Raw genomic sequence first — 27,970 nt, forward strand, 5'->3', positions numbered from 1 at the left:
CAAAAACGAAGGGCATAGCGGGAAAAGTGGTCCCAGGCAGTGTGGTGTTCCCCGGGAGGTCCAGCTCATTATTATTGAGCATTTGCCCAAAGGCCGAATGCCCGAAAACAGCGGAGTCTGAGCTGCTGCCGTAGGACCCCACATCAATGTATCGGAAGCAATAGTTTGCATCAGCCACCGCAAAAAGAACAAAAGAAAAATATTTTTTATAATTAAAAAATTGACTCCCGCTCCTTATGGGCTTCTGAACGCGGATATGCTTCCCGTCTATTGCGCCGACACAGTTTGGGAAATTGCAGGATTCGAAAAACAGATCCGCAATTTGCAGCCAGTCCTCCTTCTGTGGTTGGGCCATCACAGCAGGATGAAGGACGTCCCAAATTGCCACGCAGGTTTCCGGGACGATCATACTGGCTGTGGACTTCCCAATGAGAAAGGCGAAGTGTAGACTGGCCATAGACTGTCCGGTAGCTAAATACCTGAAACAAATGTAAGAAAATAAAGAGATATTAACGGATGCTTTTTTTTTCGTTTTTCATAGTCAACACTATCAAAGGCAAATGGAAAAGCCTGAAAGACGCCTTTATCCGCCATCGCCGCAAACAAAAGGAGCAGAGGAGCGGATCCTCCCCAGGCGGACGCTCCAGTTATGTGCATGCAGCACAAATGTCTTTTTTGATATCGTGCACCGAAATGCGGAGGTGAGTCAAGGGCATACACATTGAGGAGAGGATGTGGTATGACATTACATACATTCAATTTCATATGGGGAACATACTTACCTATATTTTCCACTTCACAGCACTGATAGTAGCTGGGAACCCAGCCAGGCGCAAGCTGATGAGGAAGAGGACAAGGGCACAATCGACAGTGAGCCGGGCCCATCTATGGGGCCAATGAGTCCTCCAGCCCCCCCCCACTCCGACTTTCGTCAGCCCCATGCAGACTGTCCAAGCCGTACCAGAGGCAACTCGGCAGACCAGACATAAAAGGAGGAGAACGGAGAGACAGGAGGACCGCCTAATCGGCTGCCTAGATGCCCTGGCACATCCTGTGCCCAAACTTAGCAGCGACGCATATTTTCTCCTGAGTCTAGAGGAGAAAATGCTGCATGTGCCGAGACATCTGATCACCAAAGTAAGGGAGGAGGCGACTAACACCATAGACAAGTATTGCCTCCCTTACGAGCTAGCAACGTCTAGCACTGCCCCACAGCATCCCCCACAGCATCCCCCACAGCATCCCCCACAGCATCCCCCACAGCAGCCACCACAGCAGCCACCACAGCAGCCACCACAATATGGCCACCAATATGGGGCACAATATTGCCCACAATATGCCCCACAATATGGCCCACTACATCCCCAACATGCACAACAACACCCTCACACATACCCAGCACACACATACACACCAAGTAACATACAACACCCTCTTGAGACATGGCAGACACAACACACATCATACCCATATCCCTCTTCAAGCACGGGCCCAAGCACCTCCACCATCACCACCACTGAAATGCCACCCGCCAATCAGTCTCGCGGAGCCAGAGAGACACGGCGGGATCCCGAGGCAGAGTTTTCTGGGCCACAATATGAAACCCTTTGAGAAACGGAGAAGAGGGAAATTCTCCGGCTCAAGGGTTTGGGAGCCAAAAAGGGCACTTATCTTGAAAATTGTTGGTCATATTTATATGTTATTTTCACTACATTGCTCCTTTGTTTGTAAAACAGTTTAAACACATTTGATTTGGAAATGTATGATGTGAATACATTCACCAAAGTTAAAAAAATGTAAACAACTGTTTGGACTATTTTTGGAAAGTGAGGGGTAAAACATGGCCAAATGTGGATACATGATGCATGTATGGGATATCTATGCCACACGTTGACAACATACACATCACATACCCCCCGCACAAACACTCATACGTCACAAACAGCAAGAGAAACAGGGCGAAACTCAGATCATGGCACAACACACTGCAAATGGTTTAAATGGCCACAATAATAGGCTACTTACCGCAAAGTAATGACCAGTCTTTCCACTGGTGGGATGCAGTCCCGCATGAAGGTGTCCTGACGTTGCAAATGAGGAGACAACAGCACCAGGAGCTCGTCAAAGCTGGGGAACAATAAAATGTTCATGGTTAACAATACAAAAAGCACAAAACACTTAGCTTAACCATTGAAAAAACATTGCAACCACGTATACGTACTAACCTGTGGATGGACATCCTGGTGTAGTCAAAAAACTGGTCCTCATGGGCACGGAGGTTGGCATACAGTGCCCAGAACTGGCCCCTCTCCTGTCTATTTGCAATCACAGGATGGACCCAGAAACGTTGCCTGCTGTCCCGCCTTCTCCTCAAGCGTTCCAGGTGGATAGCTGCAACAAGTGCCGCAACACGTCGCCGTCTATAGCATTCCATGACTCCAAACCACACACTCTACCAACACACATGGAATTTCACACCTCCATTGCGCTAGGATTGGCCAAACTTCATATACACAGGGATATTTGCTGATTGGACAACACTGCAGTCAATCACAGAAACGCGCGTCAAACGCGCGTTTACTATTGCAAAAAACGCGCGTTAAAACGCGCGTCTCAGAAACGCTCAGGTGTGAACCCAGGGTAACAATGTGAGAGGTCTGAACTCTCCCTTCAGACGCTCTCAACTATGGTCTGATGTCGTAAAAGCTCGCTGTGATGTGGTGCTGGTACAGGAATCTCATTTGATGGAGAAGGATCAGCATAAGTGTGCTCACAGGCTCTTTCCTCATATGTTCTTTTCTCCCTCAGTTAAACGGCGTAGAGCTGGTACGTTTATTGGGGTCAGAGCCTCGGTAACATTCACTCTTCATCACTCTGTATCAGACTTACATGGTAGGTTTATTATATTAATATGCTCTATTAATGATGTTTTATACACCATTGCTTCAGTGTACGCACCCAATGTCAGACAGAAAGCCTTCCTCAACAAGTTCTTTAGAAAGCTTAGCAAGGTGGCGAAAGGTGCAGTAATAATAGGAGGCGATTTTAACATACCGGTAAATGCAGATATTGATTGTCACACAGCCCCGGGGGTCAAACGGGATGACTTGAGGTCCACCCTAAGTACTTTGCCCTATCATGATATCTGGAGGTATCATCATGAAGATGAGAGAGATTTTATCTATGTCTCCTAAGCTCACTTGTCTCACTCTCACATTGACTACTTTCTGATATCTCGGGACCTCCTGCATAAGGCAATTAAGTCTGACATTTGGTGCGCCACTTGGTCCGATCACGCCCCCATAACCCTGGAATTGGACACGGGGCTACCCGGCTGCTCCCCTGCTCAGTGGAGACTTAACCCCTACCTACTTAAGAGTGAACAAAGAGTTGAGGAATGCAGATCCAAAATCTGTGATTTCTTTGCACTGAATGCAAGCCCTGAAATCTCCCCCTCGATCTCCCCCTTGCGCACAAGGCATATATGAGGGGGATCCTATTGCAATCAGCTGCTCGTCTAAAGAAATGTAGGGACCAGCAGCTGACAGCGACTTTATCTGCTTTGAATGCAGCAGATCAACTGTGTAAGCAGGTCTCAACCCCTGCTAACCTAAAAGCCCTCCAAGATGCCCGTTCTGTGGTGAAGTCACTTCTTCTCTATAAACATGAGAGGACGCTATGAAGACTTCGCACCTCTTTTTATCATATGGGCGATAGGGCAGGTGCACTTTTGGCGCGTAGGTTACATCACAGAGTGGCTGAGTCCAGGATAGGCAAGTTATGTCATGATAATGTCACCCACACGCACCCTCAGGAGATAGCTAATGCATTTGCTGCCAGTGGCGTACCGCCCATAGAGGCAGACCACGCCACTGCTATGGGGCCCGCGGCACTGGGGGGCCCGTAGCGCAGAGAAGGCCCCGCCCACAATATTTGGTCCCGCCGACACATCATATGCGGCCGGCTATGCGGCTGCTTTTCTTATGCCCCAACTCTTCTTCTGCAATCGCCGCCAAGCCGAAGTCGTCTTCCCCCTCCCCCCCCCGTCTGACCTGATCCTGACCTCCTGACTTGATTCTGACGCGGAATCAGGATCAACCCAGCCTGCATGTAGAGCTCGAGTCGCTGGCCAATCAGCACAAGGCAACTCTGTTGAGGCAGCTGCTGATTGGCCAGTGGCGCAAGGGAGGCGGGAGAATCGGCTCAAACTTCGCCGTCGGCTGTCGCCAGTGTGCCTGAGCTGAGGAGGCGAAGATTCTGAAGCAAGCACCTGTGTGTGTGTGTCCCTGGCTCCTGGCCTGAAGTAAGTCAGACTCAGAACCGTTCTTCCTGCGGTGTCACTGCCTGCACTCCCTGCAGCAGTGCCTGGCCGACTCTAACATATGACTATATATTATGCTGAGGCCCGTTAGTTTACAAATCTCTGGGGGGCAGGGTGATATCTCTGCAGGGAGCTCGGCCCATATGCTGCATGTAGTACGCCATTACCCATGTGGAGAGTTCATGTATTATTACTGTGCTCTTCAGATCAAACCCTCTAGTATTATATGACCAGATACCCGCAGACCAAGAAATCCTTATATGATGTCCCAAGTGATAGAGCCCCCCTAAATCAATAGACCTCCAGCAATTTTCATAAGACAATGGACCCCCAAATCAGAGATCCCCCAGGAGCTGTGGTATGAGAGAGAACATCCCTAAAAACAGAAAACCTCTAGCTGATGTTACCTGTAAGTAGGCACCGACAGAATAGGAACCTCTCAACAGATTTCTCATATGGCAGGGTATCTCCAGATCAGTTAACCCACACCAGATATAGTGGCCCAACCATCAGATGTCCCATGTGACAGGGTGCCCCCAGGTCCAAAAAACTCCAACAGATGTCTCGTTTAACAGGGCACCCCAAATCAGGAGACCTGATCTTATTTGTGACATGGAACCCCAGAAATAGTGCCCCAACCATCAGATGTCCCATGTGACAGGTCCAAAAAATCTAGCAGATGTCCCGATTAACAGGGCACCCCAAATAAGGAGACCTGCAGGCTGCAGCAGATATCCCATGTGACAGGTCACCCCCAGGAAACCCCTAGCTTATGTCCTATTTGACAAGAACCTCCAGATCAGGAAACACTAAGCAGATTTTGCAGCCGCTGTCCAGTAGATGTTCCATGTGACAGGACACCCCCCTGATCTGCAGCCGCTATCCAGTAGATTCCAGCAATCGTGTCTTCAATCAATGGGATATTTATTTCATCAAATTAGAAATGTCCACAATCCTGGACGCGTTTCGGCTAGCATGCCTTCATCAACATCATTGATGAAGGCATGCTAGCCAAAACGCGTCCAGGATTGTGGACATTTCTAATTTGATTAAATAAATATCCCATTGATTGAAGACACGATTGCTGGGATCCTTCTTTGAACATACGTGGATACCATTTCTATCCCATGCAACGTGCAAACAGAGTGAGTGCCGACTGTTTTTTCTTGTGAGCTATCCAGTAGATGTCCCATGTGACAGGACACCCCCCTGATCTGCAGCCGCTATCCAGTAGATGTCCCATGTGACAGGACACCCTGGAGCCTCTAGTCAGCAGATGGCATATGTAATAGGACACTCCTGAATCAAGAAACCTCCAACTGATGTCCCAAAGTGACAAGACACCCCCAGATCAGAAAACCCCTTACAAATCTTGTGAAAGGGTTCCTCCAGATCTGGAGCTCTCACCCAGAAAATAACCCATGTGACAGAACACCCCAGATAAGGAATCTAGATGCAGATATTACATGTGAAAGTTTATCCCATGTGAAAGGACAACCCTGATCTGCAGCTCTTATCCTGAAGGTCCCGTGTGACAGGTCACCCCTATCTGGAGCCTTTACCAGGCAGATGTTCTATGTGACAGGGTACCCCCCACCAATGAGTAAACCCCAAGCAGATCTTCCACATGATAGGGCACCTCTAATCTGGTACCCCCACCATTTCACAGAACAAACCCTTTGGAAAATACATGTACATTTTATACGTTACTGCAACAAAGTTGGTTAATAATAAAGTAAAAATGTTTATCCCTAACAGTTTCTGTAGGTCATGTATAAATTTATTTAATGGGGGTGTGGCATGGGAGTTGCCAGGTCAGGAAGTGGGAGGGGCCATGGCAGGTAGTGGGCGGGGTTAAGGGGCCCAATTCAGATTTTTGCTATGGGGCCCAGTGATTTCTATGTACGCCCCTGTTTGCTGCATATTAAAAACGACTATATAATTTAGGGGATGATGCTTCTGTCTCTCAGCCTACCTCTGATATAATAAAGGCTTTCCTGGATTCAGTTCACCTATCTGCACTAACCAGAGAACAGTTGGATGTTCTGAACTTGCCCATAACTAGTGAAGAAATTAATCTTACTATTCGCAATACCCCCCTGGGTAGGGCCCCTGGTCCGGACTGCTTCATCTTTAATTATTATAGGATTTTTAAGCAACAGCTGATACCTTACCTGACCTCACTATTTAATAGTTTTTTTACCTCTAGAGCCATACCCCAGAAATGTTTGTCGCTACGGTGGTTACTATCCCAAAACCAGGCAAGACTCCTGATGAACCGGCAAACTTTAGACCTATTTCATTATTAAATGCAGATTTAAAGCTTTTTGCTAAAATTCTGGCATCTTGTATTAATACTTATCTCCCATGTTTAGTAGATCCGGACCAGGTGGGCTTCGTTCCTGGGATGCAGTGTCGGGATGGAACCAGAAGAATGCTAGACCTGATCCAGCTTGCGGACAGTTCCGGGAGCCCCACATTGTTTCTCTTTCTCGATGCCGAAAAAGCATTTGACAGGGTGCACTGGGGGTTCCTGGAACAAGTCCTAGGTCAATTTGGGTTTCACAGACCTATATATGAGGCAATATTAGGTTTATACTCTGTGCCTTCTGCAAGAGTCGTGGCTTCTGGTTGCATCTCCGACCCGTTCCCAATAACGAATGGTACTCGTCAGGGGTGCCCCTTGTCCCCGCTCATATTTTCTCTGGTTATAGAGCACCTAGCATCTCATATACGCACCTGTCCTCAAATTCGAGGAGTTTCAGATGGTAATTCCACACATGTCATAGGACTCTATGCTGATGATGTAATCCTGACCATAACAAATCTAGAAGACTCGTTAGCTGCTTTGTCAAACGTTCTCCGGCTATACTCACAATGCTCCTACTACAAACTGAATGAGAAGAAAACCAATGTTCTGGATTTCCATGTTAGTGACGAGACCAGATCTGACCTTCAACAGCGGTATCCCTTTTAAGTGGGCTGCCACTTCAATTACTTATCTTGGGGTGGAGCTGGCACGCTCTGTTCCCAAAACCCTCTCCATTAATCTGTCCAATTTGAGGGCTGATCTCAAAAAGGATTATGCGAAAATGTCCCAAGTCCACTTATCGTGGATAGCTAGAATTAATGCTGCTAAGATGCTATCCCTTCCCAAAATATTGTATTGTTTCAGGTGCCTACCAGTATTGGTCCCCAAGGCCCAGATTACTCAGCTCCAACGTGACCTTATGACGTTTATCTGGGATGGTAAACAACCCATAATATCTAAAGATGCATTGCACCCCCCCCCCCCCCCCCCCCATTAGAAATGGAGGATTGGGAGTACCTGATCTATACAAATATTATCTGGCAAACCTGGCGGAACAGGCATTTGAATCCTGGTCCCCTACCTCCCCCCAAAAATGGCATGAGATAGAAGAATCCTTTGTAAAATCCCGCTCTTTGAGAGCTTTGCTTGCAGCCTGTAGTCTGAAAGTTGTTCAATTCTCCCCTTTACTCTACACCACTCGGGCTATGATGCATATTTGGAAGCAGCTTATAGATTCTTTCCAATTATTCAATGTGCCCCTAAATGTTGCCCCTTTGTCTGCGCTGGAATATCATATTCCTGATCTGTCCCTAGACATATGGAGAGCTAAGGGTATTGAATACCTTGGTGGCTTGTACTCTAGGAATGCTCTAGTGGAATTTGCCACTTTACACACCAAGTACGCTCTACCAAACTCCTGCTTTTATCAATTTTTGCAAATCCGGCATTTTCTAAACTCATTGGCTGACCGTCAGCTCCCCACTCCTAATTCCTTCCAGCTCTTTATCAAGGAGTCTTGCCCCCTTAGGCCTACATGACAGAGGGGTGATCACCCATATAGACTCCCTGATCACCCCCGTCATTGATCACCCCCCTGTAAGGCTCCATTCAGACGTCCATATGATTTTTACGGATCCACGGATACATGGATCGGATCCGCAAAACACATACGGACGTCTGAATGGAGCCTTACAGGGGGGTGATCAATGACAGGGGGGTGATCACCTCATATACACTCCCTGATCACCCCCTGTCATTGATCACCCCCCTGATCAATGACAGGGGGTGATCAGGGAGTGTATATGAGGTGATCACCCCCCTGTCATTGATCACCCCCCTGTAAGGCTCCATTCAGACGTCCGTATGTGTTTTGCGGATCCGATCCATGTATCCGTGGATCCGTAAAAATCATACGGACGTCTGAATGGAGCTTTACAGGGGGGTGATCAATGACGGGGGTGATCAATGACAGGGGGTGATCAGGAAGTGTATATGAGGTGATCACCCCCTGTAAGGCTCCATTCAGACGTCCGTATGTGTTTTGCGGATCCGATCCATGTATCTGTGGATCCGTAAAAATCATACGGACGTCTAAATGGAGCCTTACAGGGGGGTGATCAATGACAGGGGGGTGATCAGGGAGTCTATATGGGTGATCACCCCCCTGTCATTGATCACCCCCCCTGTAAGGCTCCATTCAGACATTTTTTTTAGCGGAAATAGTTTTTTTTTGTTTTTTTTCTTACAAAGTCTCATATTCCACTAACTTGTGTCAAAAAATAAAATCTTACATGAACTCACCATACCCCTCATGGAATCCAAATGCGTAACATTTTTTTGTCCCACCCTCACGGCCTAAACGAACAACTACATTTTGGCTGCTATATTTGAACTCTCTTCCCATGTGTGGCATCCCCTATGTAGTTTATACAACTACTGGTATAGTACCTTTACTGTCACCAATTATGTCCTTTCTTAATCTCAGTATCTGGATATATGACTCCTCACAATGTTCTGCTTGCAAGATGTCTGCCCTCTCTCTATCCCTCCCTTCCAGGCGGGTTAGTTTCTTGACCCGCCAAAATGTTCCACCTAGTCCAATTAACAAGGGGTTAATCTTTCCCCATCCAGGGAATAATAGTGTTGTAGCTACGGGGGTTGGGACCTGTACTCCCCTAGTGTAGCTCCACCCCCCTTCATCGGCAGATTATACTGCTGGGACGCATCTCAATGGGGCGGTCTGGCAACTTTCCACTCCCCCCTCCACTGAGTTGCGCCCATCGGACGGACCTGCAGGCATTACGACGCATCTGCGTCACAATCAATTGCCTCCGCACCTGGTCCTCTCCGATATTGCTGTGCCCGATAGCGCATGCGCCCTGTAGTGGCACTATACCCCCGTCTAGCCTAGTCATGTGATCGGGCCATGTCACGTGGGTTGACGTTATGCGGGACATGCGCACGGACCGGCGCCTCCCCCCTTCCCTACTCAAATACAGCGCGCCAAGGCGCATTAGCCAGGCGTACACCTCATGTGATGGTCGGCACACTGAACCTGTGGGCCGCTTCTGGATTCTCTTGACACCGCTCCAGCAGCAATGTGAGTACATGCTCAAATTCAACATGAGGTGGGCAGCATGGGCACTTAGATTTAGTACTGTATTTACACTGCTTCTTTCTATGTGTTCCTATAGGTTTTCCATATGCCTCACTCTGTCATCAGTCTTTACTCTGGAGGGTACTCCTTGATCTATTACCCCCCCCATCCTTGCTACACTGGGATATCTATTACAGTGGCAATTATTTGACTGACAGGAGCCATAATACTAAGCCCCGTGTCCCCTGATGATTTATGGGGTCTTAGTTCTCTACAACAGTGGATTTATTTAGATATGTTATACTAAGGAGATCTATTTAGATATGTTATACTAAGGAAACGCGTCGGGACACGTTGACATATCACTAGACACGTGCAGTCATGTGTGCGTTTTAGTCTCTTACCATCCTAAATTACTTATGAGATATATACAACTCATTTATATCTATATCCCCACTTGCCTTGAGATAAAGAATTTTGCCCCTAGTCACCCTCTGTTAGGGTCACCTAGGGCTTTCGCATCAGGGCAAAGTTCCGGACGGGGCCACCCCTTGCGGGGCACGGACCCCGTGTTAGGTCACTAGGGCCAGGTCAGGCCAAGCAGGGAGGTACTAGGGTGAGTTTCTTTCCTGATGCCACTCTAATACCGGACCAGTTGGATACCCCTGACGTCCTTCTCCGTCTTCCTTGAATATCGGATGAAGTACCTACCTGCCACATGTGACTTCCTCCTGCCTTAACCCACGAATACGTGGTCGCTAAGCGAGGCCCATATATAAATTGGTAAGACTTTTCCATTTATTACGTTTGTTCCCTTGACTACTCCAAGGGAATCAGACAATAGGGATCACTCGGTCCCTCCACCACAGGTCTTTGTGATATTCTCCATAGGCTTTTTGGGGGAGGGGGGCGAGTCCTATTTTGGTGTGCAGCACCACCTATGTTGCACCAAACCGTCCAATAAACCCCCTCTGCAGGGGTTTTGTCTGTCTTATTGTGATATTTGTTTGTAAGGGGTCTCTTACTCCCCACCTTGGGGGAATGGATCTAGTAAAAGTTAAGTTTTAAATTGTTACTGCTCCCCTTCGTTTTCGTAACATTTTTTTGACATTTATATTCCAGACTTCTTCTCACGCTTTAGGGCCCCTAAAATGCCAGGGCAGTATAAATACCCCACATGTGACCCCATTTCGGAAAGAAGACACCCCAAGGTATTCCGTGAGGGGCATATTGAGTTCATGAAAGGTTTACATTTTTGTCCCAAGTTAGCGGAAAGGGAGACTTTGTGAGGAAAAAAAATATATATATTTCTGCTAACTTGTGCCCAAAAGAAAAATTTCTATGAACTCGCCATGCCCCTCATTGAATACCTTGGGGTGTCTTCTTTTTGCCTTGGCTTTTTAGGGGCCCTAAAGCGTGAGAAGAAGTCTGGGATCCAAATGTCTAAAAATGCCCTCCTAAAAGGAATTTGGGCCCCTTTGCGCATCTAGGCTGCAAAAAAATTTCTCACATGTGGTATCGCCATACTCAGAAGAAGTTGGGGAATGTGTTTTGGGGTGTCATTTTACATATACCCATGCTGGGTGAGAGAAATATCTTGGTCAAATGCCAACTTTGTATAAAAAAAATGGGAAAAGTTGTCTTTTGCCAAGATATTTCTCTCACCCAGCATGGGTATATGTAAAATGACACCCCAAAACACATTCCCCAACTTCTCCTGAGTACGGCGATACCACATGTGTGACACTTTCTTGCCGCCTAGGTGGGCAAAGGGGCACACATTCCAAAGTGCACCTTTCGGATTTCACAGGTCATTTTTTACACATTTTGATTTCAAACTACTTACCACACATTAGGGCTCCTAGAATGCCAGGGCAGTATAACTACCCCACAAGTGACCCCATTTTGGAAAGAAGACACCCCAAGGTATTCCGTGAGGGGCATGGCGAGTTCCTAGAATTTTTTTTTTTTTGTCACAAGTTAGCGGAAAATGATGAAATCATTATTTTCCGCTAACTTGTGACAAAAAATAAAAAGTTCTATGCACTCACTTCTATGCCCATCAGTGAATACCTTAGGGTGTCTACTTTCCGAAATGGGGTCATTTGTGGGGTGTTTGTACTGTCTGGCCATTGTAGAACCTCAGGAAACATGACAGGTGCTCAGAAAGTCAGAGCTGCTTTAAAAAGCGTAAATTCACATTTTTGTACCATAGTTTGTAAATGCTATAACTTTTACCCAAACTTTTTTTTTTATCAAAGACATGTAGAACAATAAATTTAGTGAAAAATTTATATATGGATGTCATTTTTTTTGCAAAATTTTACAGCTGAAAGTGAAAAATGTCATTTTTTTGCAAAGAAATCGTTAAATTTCGATTAATAACAAAAAAAGTAAAAATGTCAGCAGCAATGAAATACCACCAAATGAAAGCTCTATTAGTGAGAAGAAAAGGAGGTAAAATTCATTTGGGTGGCAAGTTGCATGACCGAGCAATAAACTGTGAAATTAGTGTAGTGCAGAAGTGTAAAAAGTGGCCTGGTCATTAAGGGGGTTTCAGCTAGCGGGGTTGAAATGGTTAATGTTTGGTGCCTAAAGTAACACTAGCCTAGGCCTTGTATTAGCTAGTTAGATAGGGTTATAGCTTTGTTAGGCCTTACTGTACTGGACTGCAGCACAGTAATTGACTTGCAGGCTCTGCTGTGTCTGCCACCAGTTAGGTGTGTCTTCTATAGCGGCACAGTACGACTTGTAGGCTCTGCTGTGTACGCCAACAGGCTAGGCCTGTCCCTCGGACAGGGACGGTGACTGTGGGCCTGGGGTATGACTTATACTGTTTGTACTTGTGTTAATACTGTTTTCAAAGTAAAGTTTATTTTCTTGCATATAAAGCTGGTGTCAGTGTTGCTTCCATGTTTGTGACTTGCTGTATCCTGTGGAGCCCACCCCGGTACACGGCTTATGAAAGTGAAATACATGAAGTTTAAAGATGGTGGTGGTGGGGGGGGGGAGACACATGGCAAGGAACAGCTACAGCAAAAGGCCCAAACAATAAACACTGCGTCCGATCTCCAAACATAACGTCACGTGCAGCCCAGGTAACTCTTACTTCAGCCGGTTTGCTGTAAAGAAACTTTTCATACGAGACGAACGAAGCAGTGAAACTTGTAAGATTTATAGGAACTAACTCCTATTACCAACAAACAAAATTGAAAAGCAAATGGAAGTATTTAGGCCCACGAGCAAACCTGAGGTAGCAGATTCTGAGGTGAAGCATCCCGTTCGCTAGTAAAGTCGGATCCGACCGGCCTGAAGAGACGGCCCCGGCCCGACCTACTTACGTAGTATGGCGGGTGCATGCTATGGTAGCAGAGAGCAAAATAACAAGCTCCATGCTGCAAAGAAAGAATCCTACCACCAGAGAAGCTAGTCTGCTAATGACACCCAGCGGCAGCTGTGCACCTGAAAACACACACCTGTGAGTGAGGGTGTGGCTCGTATATGAAGAGCCTCCGCCCCTCCCACAAATACAGGCTGACTAATCAGCCTTACCAACATATAAATATATACAGTACAGACCAAAAGTTTGGACACACCTTCTCATTCAAAGAGTTTTCTTTATTTTCATGACTGAAAATTGTAGATTCACACTGAAGGCATCAAAACTATGAATTAACACATGTGGAATTATATACATAACAAAAAAGTGTGAAACAACTGAAAATATGTCATATTCTAGGTTCTTCAAAGTAGCCACCTTTTGCTTTGATTACTGCTTTGCACACTCTTGGCATTCTCTTGATGAGCTTCAAGAGGTAGTCATCCTAAATGGTCTTCCAACAGTCTTGAAGGAGTTCCAAGAGATGCTTAGCACTTGCTGGCCCTTTTGCCTTAACTCTGCGGTCCAGCTCACCCCAAACCATCTCGATTGGGTTCAGGTTCGGTGACTGTGGAGGCCAGGTCATCTTGCGCAGCACCCCATCACTCTCCTTCATGGTCAAATAGCCCTTACACACCCTGGAGGTGGCTACTTTGAAGAACCTAGAATATGACATATTTCAGTTGTTTCACACTTTTTTGTTATGTATATAATTCCACATGTGTTAATTCATAGTTTTGATGCCTTCAGTGTGGATCTACAATTTTTATAGTCATGAAAATAAAGAAAACTCTTTGAATGAGAAGGTGTGTCCAAACTTTTGGTCTGTACTGTATATACATACACACACAAATACACTAAGGGGTATCAGGGTATATTATTATACAGGGGTAATATAACTAAGGGCTATCAGGGTAAATTATACAGGAGTAATATAACTGAGGAGGGCAATCAGGGACATTATACAGGGGTAATATAACATATATATACTTATATAATATAAGTTATATTAACCCCTTCATCATGTCGTCTGAGATAGCCCTCCTCAGTTATATTACCCCTGTATAATAATGTACCCTAATACCCATTAGTTTTACCCCCTGTATAATTTACCCTGATCCTTCAGTTATATTATATATATTATGAAGAGGGGTAGCAAGCAGCAGGGAACATACAGGGCAGAGTTCCAGTGGCGTAGCGTGGGTTGCCAGCACCCGGGGCAAGCCAAGTATTGCTCCCCCCCCAACCTGTGAACACGCCCCTTTTTACAAATAATGCAGTACATGTCACCTACAGTCCTATGTAACACCACAGTGATAACTGAGTACAGATAATTTAGCAGATGCCACCTGCAGTCCTATGTAATACCACAGATAACACAGTGGTAACTCTCTGAGTACAGATGGGTGTGAGGCCCCAGAATTCAGAACACGTACAGTGTGACCCGAAGTCTGGGGCCAGGCTTCGGCAGTGTGGGCCAAATCCTATAGCCCCCCCCCCCCCCGTAAACAGATATGTGGATGGACATTACATATAATGGTACACACTATACAGTAGAGTACAGCAGCACATACCTGTTACATCCAGTGACGTCTCCTGTGATGTAGACCTTCCTCAACGTCTTCATTCGGAGATAAGACGTGTCAATGAACCCTATTAGTAATAATGATGGCGCTCTTCAGCCCCTCCAGCATACAGTCCCATGTAAAATACATCACTCCTTGCATTCAGCCCCTCCAACATACAGTCCCGTGTAAATAATATCACTCTTCCTCTCTTTGCTGTCTGCCTTGAGCCCCTTCAGCATACAGTCCCATGTAAAATACATCACGCCCCGCCTTCAGCCCCTCCAACATACAGTCCCATGTAAAATACAAAACTCCCCCGGCCTTTAGTCCCTCCAGCATACAGTCCCCATGTAAATAATATCACTTCACCCCCCGCCCCTCTCTTCAGACCCCTCTAACAGTCTCCAGTACAAGGATTATTCCTTCTCCCTTCAGCCCCTGCAAAAAGCCCCCCAAGTACACATAACAGTCAATCTTCTTCGCCACACACTGACCTATAGCTTCTGCTCCTCTCTCCAATATCCTGCTCTGTTGAATTTCCTGCATATCTTGAGGCCCCGCCCCCTGTATGACGAGACTATGCCTCTTTCCCTACATCATACCTCCCTAGAGCAAATCCATTCTGCTCCTCTCTCCAATATCCTGCTCTGTTGAATTTCCTGCATATCTTAAGGCCCCGCCCCCTGTATGACAAGACTCCGCCTCTTTCCCTACATCATACCTCCCTAGAGCAAATCCATTCTTGCGCACTACTGTCTCATAGGCTTCAGGCTAGTGGTCTGAAGCCTATGTGAAGGATCACTTCAGGAGTTGGCAGATGGCAATGCAACACGTAGGTGATGATAAGGGTGTGCCCAGGCACACCCGGCACACCCCGTGCGCACGCCTATGGAGGGGAGCATAAATTAGTGACAGAAATGCTGATTTCAGCAGTGTGTCACTAATGAGCTAAAAGTAAGTGTTTGCCGAGAACCAGCATCTTAATCACTGCAGCACAGGCCTTGAAAAGAGTCAAATCTACTTGAGAAGAGTCCTGGTTATTCATAAACTCCTGCTGTCCCCGACCATCTGCTGATGATTGGCAGTTCTTTCCTAGAGAGAAAGGAAGAAAACTAAATAGAAGACTGTCAGTCATCAGCAGGTGGGCAGGGAGAGCAGGAATCCATGAATAAACATGACTCTTCTCAGGTGGCCGTGACTCTTTTCCAGGCCCAGTCTGCAATGATTCTGATGTTGGTTCTCAGCAACAACTTAGTTTTAATTTATAAATGATAGCCCGCTGAAATCAACTCGCCTGTCTCTACTTTACTCTGCCGTTAGTGTGGGCAGCATAAAGTTGATGACAGGTTCCGTCATATGTTTATAGTGGGTGTCTATTAGTTAGACCCACCATAAAGTATTCTCAGTGGTCTCAAGTGTCTGTATGCTGTTAACTGAGTTTGCCTTTATGTATTTAATATAAGATTTAACTTTTATTCTTATTATTTAAAATAAATATGAGACAGCTGAGTTTAATGAAACTGCTGCACTATTTGATTAGAGACAAGAGGGACCAAGTATATAGTACAAGTTAGAGGTATTATACCTATCTTAATGGTCAGTTTGTATATAGAGGATGAACCTAGTGTATTTTACTAGAATTCCCTATATCTCCACCCTACTTGACCTACTCTAGTCAGGGTGATGACCTAAATGGCTGTAGTCGGGGCACTCGTCTTTAAAAAGACGACCCCCAGCCTCAGGAACCTCGGACCTGTTCTATAATTCCCTATTCTCTTACCTCTCTGCTGTTGATTCCCTTTCCTTTTATCCGACGCGTTTCGCCCGATTTGGCTCCTCAGGGACTAAGGAAGATTGTCCGGTGTTGCAGGCAGTGGCTCTCATCCGGCTTGATCATGCTGCAGTGGCGGCGTTTGTGAAGCTGTGTCTCACTTTTGTGCGCCTCGCTCCTCCCCTCTATGGAATAAACCAATCATCGGGTCAGTTTCGGACGTACTGTTGGCACTCCCCCTTATGAATATTCACCAGTCTGCTTCCTCACAGAGACATGCGCAGACTTGAGCCGCGTCTTGCGTCAGGCTGTCCGGCTATGCTCCGCTCTAGTCAGGAGGTGACGTGGCGTGTGGGAGTGGTTTGTAGTCATGGGGATCTCAAGCCGCGTCCCCGGCCGGCTTACTATTACGCATGATATTCCTATCTCCTGGAATCCTGTGGGTAATTCGATTAGATTAATAAAGAAAACGGCCAGGGCTATTCTAGATGGGCACAGATTAGATAGTCCTGTATTATTTGCCAAGTTATGTTATATTATTAGCTATCTTGATAGCCATCATTTTAGGTATTATCTACAAGGTTATGTTATTTTGATAGTCATCAATTTAATATTATCTGCCATCTTATTTTATATTGGTAGCTGTATGAATTCTTGTAAATTCATACAGTTTATATACTGGTTTCTAGTATATTTATAATATAATACATTGTTATGTATAGATATATGGGTCCTAAATAGTTATATTTTGATGCTCATATGTTTAAGGCTACTTTCATACTAGCGTTCGGGCGGATCCGTTCTGAACGGATCCGCCCATAATAATGCAGACGGAGGCTCCGTTCAGTACGGATCCGTCTGCATTATTTTAGCAAAAAAAAGCTAAGTGTGAAAATAGCCTGGGACGGATCCGTGCAGACTTTCAATGTAAAGTCAATGGGGGACGGATCCGCTTGAAGATTGAGCCACATTGTGGCATCTTCAAACGGATCCGTCCCCATAGACTTACATTGTAAGTCTGGACGGATCCGCACGCCTCCGCACGGCCAGGCGGACACCCGAACGCTGCAAGCAGCGTTCAGCTGTCCGCCTGTCCGTGCGGAGGCGAGCGGAGCGGAGGCTGAACGCCGCCAGACTGATGCAGTCTGAGCGGATCCGCCTCCATTCAGACTGCATCAGGGCTGGACGGCTGCGTTCGGGTCCGCTCGTGAGCTCCTTCAAACGGAGCTCACGAACGGAAACCCGAACGCTAGTGTGAAAGCAGCCTTATAGGGACCTTGTGAGAATATTTATTTATTTATAGGAAGGGTTTGTAGGAGAGATATTCATTCAGGCCATTTGGTGTGACTGACTTGAGTCTGTAAATCCATCTGGCCTCTGCCTTCAGAATTAGTTTATCCCAGTCACCTCCTCTCTTGGGTTTGGGGACATGTTGGATACCTATAAACTGAAGGCATGCCGTGTTGCCACCATGGCATTGGTTAATGTGTTGAGCCACTGATGTATCCTTCTTGTTTTGTACATCATTGTAATGATCTCTAATACGTCTCCTGAATTCTCTTTTAGTCTTTCCTACATAATCTAGCGAGCAGGAGCACTGTGCGAGGTATACTACCCCCGTGGTTAAACAATTCACGTAGTCACGGTTGGTATATTCTCTTCCTGTATGTGAGCACGTGAACGTTTTTGTTTTCTTTATCTGGCTACACGCCAGACATCTGCCACATTTAAATGTGCCTGTAGGTTTCCTAGATAACCAATTCCCAGGACTAGTGGGGGGTAGGTAATGACTATTGACTAGTCTGTCTTTTAGACTTCTACCCTTCCTATAGGTTATTGCTGGATATGGACCTATAATCTCTTCAAGGTCAGGATCAGTTTTTAATATGTCCCAGTATTTTGTAAGTATCTGCCTTACTTGTTCATGAGCATTATCAAAGGTCCCTATAATCCGTGTGTTTTTAGAGGAGGTCATATAATCAATTCTTTTTTTCTTCGGAATTAGTAGCCCATCCCTATTCTCTGAGACAGCCGTCTCATAGGCCACTCGGAGTATACCATCTGGGTATCCTCTGTCTCTAAATCTGCATCTTAAATCTTCTGCCTCACTCTTAAATTTTTTGAAAGTCGAGCAGTTTCGTCGGATTCTCAGGTACTGGCCTTTCGGTATACCTTTCCGTAGAGAATAGGGATGGGATGACAGGTTCCCTTTAACTCCTTAAGGACCAGGCCATTTTTTGCAAATCTGACCAGTGTCACTTTAAGTGGTGATAACTTTAACACGCTTTGACTTATCCAGGCCGTTCTGAGATTGTTTTTTCATCACATATTGCACTTCATGACACTGGTAAAATGAAGTTAAAAAAAAAAACATTTTTATTTATAAACAAATGCCAAATTTAGCAAAAATTTGTAAAAAATTGCAAATTTCCAAGTTTCAATTTATCTACTTCTATAATACATAGTACTACCTCCAAAAATAGTTATTACTTTACATTCCCCATATGTCTACTTCATGTTTGGATCATTTTGGGAATAATATTTTTTTTTTGGGGATGTTACAAGGCTTAGAAGTTTAGAAGCAAATCTTTAAATTTTTCGAACATTTTCAAAAACCCAATTTTTAGGGACCAGTACAGGTCTAAAGTCACTTTGTGAGGCTTACATAATAGAAACCACCCAAAAATGACCCCATTCTAGAAAGTACACCCCTCAAAGTATTCAAAACAGATTTTTACAAACGTTGTTAACCCTTTAGGTGTTCCACAAGAATTAATGGAAAATAGAGATACAATTTCAAGATTTCACTTTTTTGGCAGATTCTCCATTTTAATATTTTTTTTACTTTTACAAAGCAAGGGTTAACAGCCAAACAAAACTCAATATTTATGGCCCTGATTCTGTAGTTTACAGAAACACCCCATATGTGGTCGTAAACTACTGTACGGGCACACGGTAGGGCGCAGAAAGAAAGGAATGCCATATGATTTTTGGAAGGCAGATTTTGCTGGACTGTTATTTTTGTCACGATGTCCAATTTGAACCCCCCCCCCCATGCACCCCTAGAGTAGAAACTCCATAAAAGTGACCCCATCTAAGAAACTACACCCCTCAAGGTATTTAAAACTGATTTTACAAACGTCGTTAACCCTTTAGATGTTTCACAAGAGTTATTGGCAAATGGAGATGAAATTTCAGAATTTAAATTTTTGGGCAAATTTTCCATTTTATTCCATTTTTTTCCAGTAACAAAGCAAGGATTAACAGCCAAACAAAACTCAATATTTATGGCCCTGATTCTGTAGTGTACAGAAACACCCCGCATGTGGCGATACATAATATGTACACTTTTATATTTATGTAAGTTTTACACAATAACAGCTTTTTTAAAAGAAAAAAATGATGTTTTAGTGTCTCCATATTCTGAGCCATATTTTATTTTTATTTTTTGGCGATTGTCTCAGGTAGGGATGAGTTGATGGTTAGATTAGTACTATTTTGGTGGGCAAACACTTTTTTGATCACTTGCTGTTGTACTTTTTTTGATGTAAGGTGACAAAAGAGGTTAGGTCATGTGATATGTTTATAGAGCCGGTCGATATGGACGCGGCGATACCTAAATTGAATACTTTTTTTTCCCCCCTACTTTTTACCAATTTTTTTAACTTTATTTGGGGAAAATTACGTTTTTGTTTATTTTTAGTTGAAACTTTTAATTTTTGGGGGGAAAACTTTATTTTTTCGACTTTTTTTCACTTAATTTTTTGTCCCACTTTGGGACTTGAACTTTTGGGGGTCTAATCCTTTACAATGCATTCCAATACTTCTGTATTGGAATGCATTGGCTGTATGAGTATTACTGTGTGTAATTGACCTGCGGTTTGCATTGATCGCCGACATGGGGGAGTTACGGGACCCCCTCGGGCATTTAGCCGAGGTGCCTGCTCAATGACTTGAGCAGGCACCGGCTTCCGATCACCTCCCGCTGCGCGGCAGCGATCAGAAATACACAGGGCGTACAGGTCCTTAAGTACCTATGTCCTGAAGAGGTTAAAGGGATTTTGCCATGTCAGCAAATAGCATTTATTATGCAGAGAAAGTTTCCATGGTTCCGACCACCCTGCGGTCCAGCAGCATGGCTGTAACTATGGAAACGAACCGTATAAAGTTATGGAAAGGAGACAATATGGATAATAACAGTACATTGGTAAGTGCTTTGTATTAACTTTCTCTACATGATATATGGATGCAGACACACACATATAACATTCATGTGCTGTGCACTTTGTTTGCAGCACCAGAGAAATGAATGGGTCCGCATTTGATCCGCAAAAAATGCAAACCGAAAATACGTTTGTTTGGCCTAAGTGTGTATACATATGTAAAGAGCTCTTAGTCACTGATAGTTTACCGGGGCGATCTTAAAGAGGACTGTTCTGTTCAGCAGGCTTAAAGGGGTATTCCCATCTTGATTATCATAGTTTAAACTTGTTCCTAATGTAAAATTATAAACTTTTGCAATTACCTTTTATTTTAGTTTTTTATTGTTTGCTAGGTATTGCTCCTCCTTCCTCTTCTATGTTTATCTTCTGTTTCCATTAGTTACAGCCACCACTGTGCTACTGCTACAGTGGTGGCCGCGCTTGCGCAAATGCCTCTGTCTCTATGTGGCTGGCCAGGCCGACGGGACCGCACATGGCGTTCTCATGCGCACTAGCTCCCAGGCCGGCCACTGTGCTGTAGAAGTGAAGAGCCGGCTTTTAGTCCTTAAACTGTGAGGCCGCTCTGTATTGATCCTCTGCTGTGCAGGTAAATACTGTAGGGCTGCCTCCAGCATCATGCACAGCGCAGGGACCCGCTGTCACAGCCTTCATGCCATGCTCCTTTGCAACTCTCTCACTGGAGCGACAGCGCTTATGGAGGTGAGCAGCAGAGGAGACACAGCATATGAGCATTAATCCACAATCGTGGTCTGTAGGACGTGAGAGTGCACTGCAGGATCCTCTCTTGTGTCTGGTATGAACAGGGTTGGGGAGAAGAGACAAGACTACTCAGCACACAGTAGTGGAAACGTGAGAGCAGCTCCGAGATAACAGTCTGAAGTATTCCTTCTGCTCAGGTCTCCTCAGCTGTCACATCCAAAAGCACTGAAACGGATGCTGTGCAGATAACACAGGTGATGTGCAGTGCCACTTCTCCAACCTCCTCCTAACTACACACACTCACATGCCCTTCTTTTCATAAAATTATCAAGGGTTACAAGGAGCAGCATCTCCAAAAGCGCTGCTATTACAAGTTTCTGTAGGAGCATTGTGTGCACCTGTCATGGGATGAATGAGGAATAGTACCGCCCACATAGCTTCAGAGCTAGGGATTTTAACCCATTTTTTCCACTAACAAAGCAAGGGTTAACAGCCAAACAAGACTGTATCTTTATTGCCCTGACTCTGCCGTTTACAGAACCACCCCATATGTGGCCGTAAACTACTGTACGGCCACACAGTGTGGCGTAGAGTGAAAGGTGCGCCGTTTGGTTTTTGGAGGGCTGATTTTTATGGACTGGTTTATTTACACCGTGTCCTGTTTCAACCCCCCTGATGCACCCCTGGAGTAGAAACTCCCTAAAAGTGACCCCATTTTGGAAACTGCGGGATAGGGTGGCATTTGTTTGGGACTATTTTTAGGGTACATATGATTTTTGGTTGCTCTATATTACATTTTTGTGAGGCAAGGTTACCAAAGATTGAAATTCTGAAATTTCATCTCCATTTGCAATTAACTGTTTGAGCAACACCTAAAGGATTAATAAAGTTTGTATAATCCGTTTTGAATACCTTGAGGGGTGTAGTTTCTTAGATGGGGTAACTTTTAGGGAGTTTTTACTCTAGGGGGGCATCAGGGGGGCTTCAAAAGGGGCATGGTGTCAATAAAAAAAGGCCATCAAAATCGGCCTTCCAGAAACCATGTCGGTCCTTTCCTTTTGCTGCCTCCCTTCTACTGATACAGAAGTTTACGACCACAAATGTGGCGTTTCTGTAAACTGCAGTATCAGGGTAATAAATATAAACTTTTGTTTGGTTGTTAACCCTTGTTTTGTTACCGTAAAATGGAAAAGTGCCAAAAATAGCGGTTTTGGCACAGTTTTTTTTTTGTTTTTTTTCCGTGTTAATCCGGGGGTTTAGGTCATGGGATATTTTTATAGAGGAGATTCTTACGGACGCAGCGATACCTAATAATAAGTCAACTTTTTTTTTTTACAATTATTTCGGTTTTTGACTATATCATCCTTTATGCTACCAAACATTTTTTTTGTATCTCTAAAGTCTAAGTGTCATTTTTTTAAAAATCTGATTATCTTATGTGGGGGCTCATTTTTTGCAGGATGAGCGGACGGTTTTATTGGCACTATTTTGGGGGCTATATGACTTTTTGATCGCTTGCTATTAAACTTTTTATTATGTAAGGTGACAAACTGTGTTAATCTGGGGGGTTAGGTCATGGGGTATTTTTATAGAGGAGATTATTACCGACGCGACAATACCTAATATGTCAACTTTTAATAAATTATTTTAGTTTTTTTGGGTGTCTCAAGTCTGAGAACCAGTTTTTTTTATCCGATGTCAGTGCTAAATTGGGATATAAATCAAGTACTACATGAAAGTGTGATACTCCCTGAAGCAACCAATAATGCAGAGGCCCGGATGATTGGGGCACGTGTCACATTAAGTTGTGGTGTCCTTCCGTATCCCCATCCTGTGACACACTCTGTACCTTTTTTGGGTTTGTCCCTTCTTTCCAGTATGGGAGACCACACCTGGAAAGTGTTGGCCAGGGACGATCCGGGCGCCTACAGTTCCCGAGGTACTCCGGCCTGCTCTTTCCCGGTCCGAAAAGATTAGGGCCTTGAGTACTGCCTCATAGAACTGGAGGAATATCCCTGTGTTGCCAGCGCTCCGGAACAGCACAAAAGAGTTGTACATGGCAAACTGTACCAAGTAGACTGCAACTTTTTTGTACCATGCCCGGGTTTTGCGCATTGCGTTATATGGCTTGAGGACTTGATCAGAGAGATCAACTCCTCCCATATACCGATTGTAGTCGACGATACAATCGGGCTTGAGGACCGTTGCCGCGGTACCTCGCACAGGGACAGGGGTGATGCCGTTACCATGTATTGTGGACAGCATAAGGACATCCCTCTTGTCCTTATACCTGACCAGCAACAGGTTTCCAGTGGTAAGGGCACGGGTCTCACCCCTGGGGATAGGTACCTGGAGGGGGAGGGCAGGGAGGCCGCATTGATTTTTCCACATGGTCCCACAAGCGGACTTGGATCTGGCGGCAAGGGACTGGAAAAAGGGGATACTGGTATAAAAGTCCACGTAAAATTGTTAACCCTTATCTAGCAGTGGGTACATAAGGTCCCACACAAGTTTACCGGTAACACCCGGAGTGGGGGGACATTCTGGGGGTTGATTCCGGGAATCTCGCCCCTCGTATACACAAAATTTATAAGTGTACCATGAGGTACTCTCACAAATTTTGTATAGCTTCACGCCATACCTCGCCCGCTTGGAGGGCACATACTGGCGGAAAATGAGTCTCCCCTTGAACGCAATGAGAGACTCATCAACTGCGACCTCCCTTCCAGGTACATAGGCCTCCATGAATTTGGCCCCAAAGTAATCGATGACTGGCCGTATCTTATACAGACGGTCATGGGCAGGATCACCTCGGGTGGGGGGACATGCTGCATTATCTGAATAATGCAGACATTTCCGGATGGCCTCAAACCGGGAGTGTGTCATGGCCGTACTGTAAAGTGGGGTCTGGTATAGGACGTTCCCACTCCAGTAATGCCTAACACTGGGTTTCTTGACCAGGCCCATATGCAGCACGAGGCCCCAAAATGTCCACATGTCTGCTGCACTGACCGGCGTCCAGCCACCGGGCCTGGCCAAAAAGAAGCCCGGGTGTTGAGCAACGAACTGTTGGGCGTACAGGTTCGTCTGCTCCACCATCAGATTTACCAGTGGGTCACTGAAAAAATGAAAAAAAAAAAGGCATATTCCGTGTAGCCCACTGTGGAAATCTGAATTCCTGATTGGCCTACAAAATCAGGAATCACGGACTCGTATCGCTCTGGGCTACACCAGACTAGTTCACCGGCAAGGTGCTCCGGTGGATTTAACTTGTCTGCCGGAAAACTAGTATGAGCCTCAGAGCTGCTCGTAGTAGGCTGGGCCATAGGGTCTCTAACATGGCGGTCCCCTTGCTCCGCCTGGCGGCGTCTCCGCCGCCTTGGGGGCTCATCATCATCGCTAGATGATGAGGAGGATGCGGATGACAACAGGAATGTGGGGTCATCCTCGTCCTCACTGGGACTCTCGGAGTCGGAGGCAAGCTGGGCGTATGCCTCCTCGGCCGAGAACGTCCGGCGGGCCATAGGGGAGTGTGTGTCTGCGTGTGTATGTGCGTGCGTGTAAATCTTTATTTGGTGTGCGTGTGTGTGGGGGCACGATGATCAACTGTCCGAAGTTGATCAGCGGTGGGGTGTGCGATTCGCTAACAGTGGCCGGACGCTAAGAGTGCCGGCCACAGTCAACGTACACAAAAAAAAAAGTTTGGGGGGGGGGGGGCAAGCGGCAGCACCTCTGGGGGGTCTAGGGTCACACAGCTGTGCTGTGGACCCAAGACGCCCTAACTTAGGGTGATGCAATCAAAGTTTGTCCAACTAACTCTCCCTTTATTTTCCCTGCCTAACCCAAACTTTCCCTATGCTTTCCCTATGTACCTACGGTTCAGATGGGGGGTGCTGGGGCACAGATCGGGTCCTGGGGGGCACAGATGGGTTGATGCTGGCACCGATGGACACGACATGCAGGCAGCTCCTCTCTTCTCCGGCTCCGGAACACAAAAGGAGGAGTAGAGGAGCACTTGCAACTTTTGAATCTGCCGCCGTCTCGCCCACCAACCAATCAGAGGCCCTCACCTCTGTCACCATCACCTCTCAGGATCACAGGATGGTGATTGGTGGGGTAAAATCACACCACCATCACCATCCTGTTCCGGGTTATCGGGTCTTCAGAGACCCGAATAACTCGGAAACGCAGAAAACCACAGGTCTGAATTGACCTGCGGTTTTCTGCGATCGCCGACATGGGGGGGGGGGGTCACAGGACCCCCCGGCGCATGTAGCTTTGGTGCCTGCTCATTGATTTGAGCAGGCACCAGGTTCCGATCACCGCCCGCCGGTGATCGGAACCATACATGATGTACCGATACGTCATGTGTCCTTAAGCAATCTGGTGAGAGATCTATCTTTGTTTTAGTGACAATATGTTATGCAGAGCTGTTCAGCTAGTATCATTGTTATTCAGGGAAGTTGTTATACTGTTAGCTAGCCATGCAATCTATGTTAGGCAGCCATTTTACCATGTGCTTCAGTGTTATGCAAATGTTACAGTACATGCTATATACTTATTCATGTTATTTGTATTTTTATAGTTTTACAACAATTGATCAATCATCAAATACTCCTGTTTTGCCAATAAACAAGTTAGGCTACAAAGAACAGTTCTCTTATTTGGTAGACAGGAATAGTTAATGCTGAATGTCAGACTGCACACTGTGTGAATGTGTATGAAGACAGAAGGACATTTCATGGTTTTTACTTATTCTAGATAAATACCTTTACTTGCCGTGTACCCCCGCTGATGCTGACACCCTGCCTGTTTTTTTTAAATATCATTCCTGTGCCCCCCAGTAGTTTTCCCGCTCAGTATGTTAATACTGAGCATCGGTACAGGAAGGAGGAGATGCCAGGGTTTCTCAATGGGCGTCTCCTTCTCCCTGGCTTTGCCACGATCCAATCACAGCAGAGAGTGTCACAGCCAGGGAGAAGGCAAATTCTTATTTTTCTCCCTGGCTGTGACGCTCTCCGCTGTAATTGGATCGTGGCAAAGCCAGGGAGACACCCATTGAGAGACCCTGGCATCTCCTCCTCCCTGTACCGATGCTCAGTATTAACATACTGAGCGGAAAAATTACAGGGGGGCTCAGAAGCGATATTTTTAAAAAACATGCAGGGTGGCAGCATCAGCGGGGGTACACCGCAAGTAAAGGTATTTATCTAGAATAAGTAAAAACCATGAAATGTCCTTCTGTCTTCATACACATTCACACAGTGTGCAGTCTGACATTCAGCATTAACTATTCCTGTCTACCAAATAAGAGAACTGTTCTTTGTAGCCTAACTTGTTTATTGGCAAAACAGGAGTATTTGATGATTGATCAATTGTTGTAAAACTATAAAAATACAAATAACATGAATAAGTATATAGCATGTACTGTAACATTTGCATAACACCGAAGCACATGGTAAAATGGCTGCCTAACATAGATTGCATGGCTAGCTAACAGTATAACAACTTCCCTGAATAACAATGATACCAGCTGAACAGCTCTGCATAACATATTGTCACTAAAACAAAGATAGATCTCTCACCAGATTGCTTAAGGACACATGGCGTATCGGTACATCATGTATGGTTCCGATCACCCCGCAAGTAAAGGTATTTATCTAGAATAAGTAAAAACCATGAAAGGTCCTCAGGGCTGTCTCACTTTAGCAAGTGCCATTTATCATTCATGCAGCCCTGGTCCTATAAAAGTGAATGGGGCTGCGTGAAAAACGCATTGCATCTGCAAGAAAGTGTGGGTGCGATGCGTTTTTCACTAATGGTTGCTAAGAGATGTTGTTTGTAAACCTTCAGTTTTTTATCATGCGCGTGAAAAACGCATCAAAACGCATTGCACCCGAGCGGAAAAAATGAACAACTGAACGCAATCACAGACAAAACTGACTGAACTTGCTTGTAGAATGGTGCGAGTTTCACTGAATGCACCCTGAACGCATCCGGAGCCAATCAGTCACGCTCGTGTGAAAGAGGCTTTATGCTGGGTTCACACTGGCGTGTCCGGATTAGGTCCGGATGCGTCCCAGGGTAAAGCGGCAAACCCGCGCGATTAGGTACGCAATTGCAGTCAGTTTTGACTGCGATTGCGTTCCGATGTTCAGTTTTTATTGCGCGGGTGCAATGTGTTTTGCACTCGCGTGATAAAAACCGACTGTGGTACCCAGACCCGAACTTCTTCACAGAAGTTCAGGTTTGGGTTAGTTGTAGTGTAGCATGGTTATAAGGGAAAATAATAACATTCTGAATACAGAATGCTTAGTAGGTGATCAATTGAGGGTTAAAAAAATATATATATATTAACTCACTTTCTCCTCTTGATCGCATAGTTCCCGGTATCTTCTTTACTTCTTTAATGATGAACTACCTGCTAGGACCTGTGGTGACGTCAGATCACATGCTCCAATCACATGGTCCATCACCACGGTGATGGACCATGTGATTGGAGCATGTGATCTGACATCACCAAAGGTCCTTTAGCCGACAGCTCATCAGAAGAGACCGGGAACTACGCGATCAAGAGGAGAAGGTGAGTTAATTTTTTTTT

The sequence above is a fragment of the Bufo gargarizans genome, chromosome 7 (genome assembly GCF_014858855.1).
Source record: "Bufo gargarizans isolate SCDJY-AF-19 chromosome 7, ASM1485885v1, whole genome shotgun sequence".
Lineage (NCBI taxonomy): Eukaryota > Metazoa > Chordata > Amphibia > Anura > Bufonidae > Bufo > Bufo gargarizans.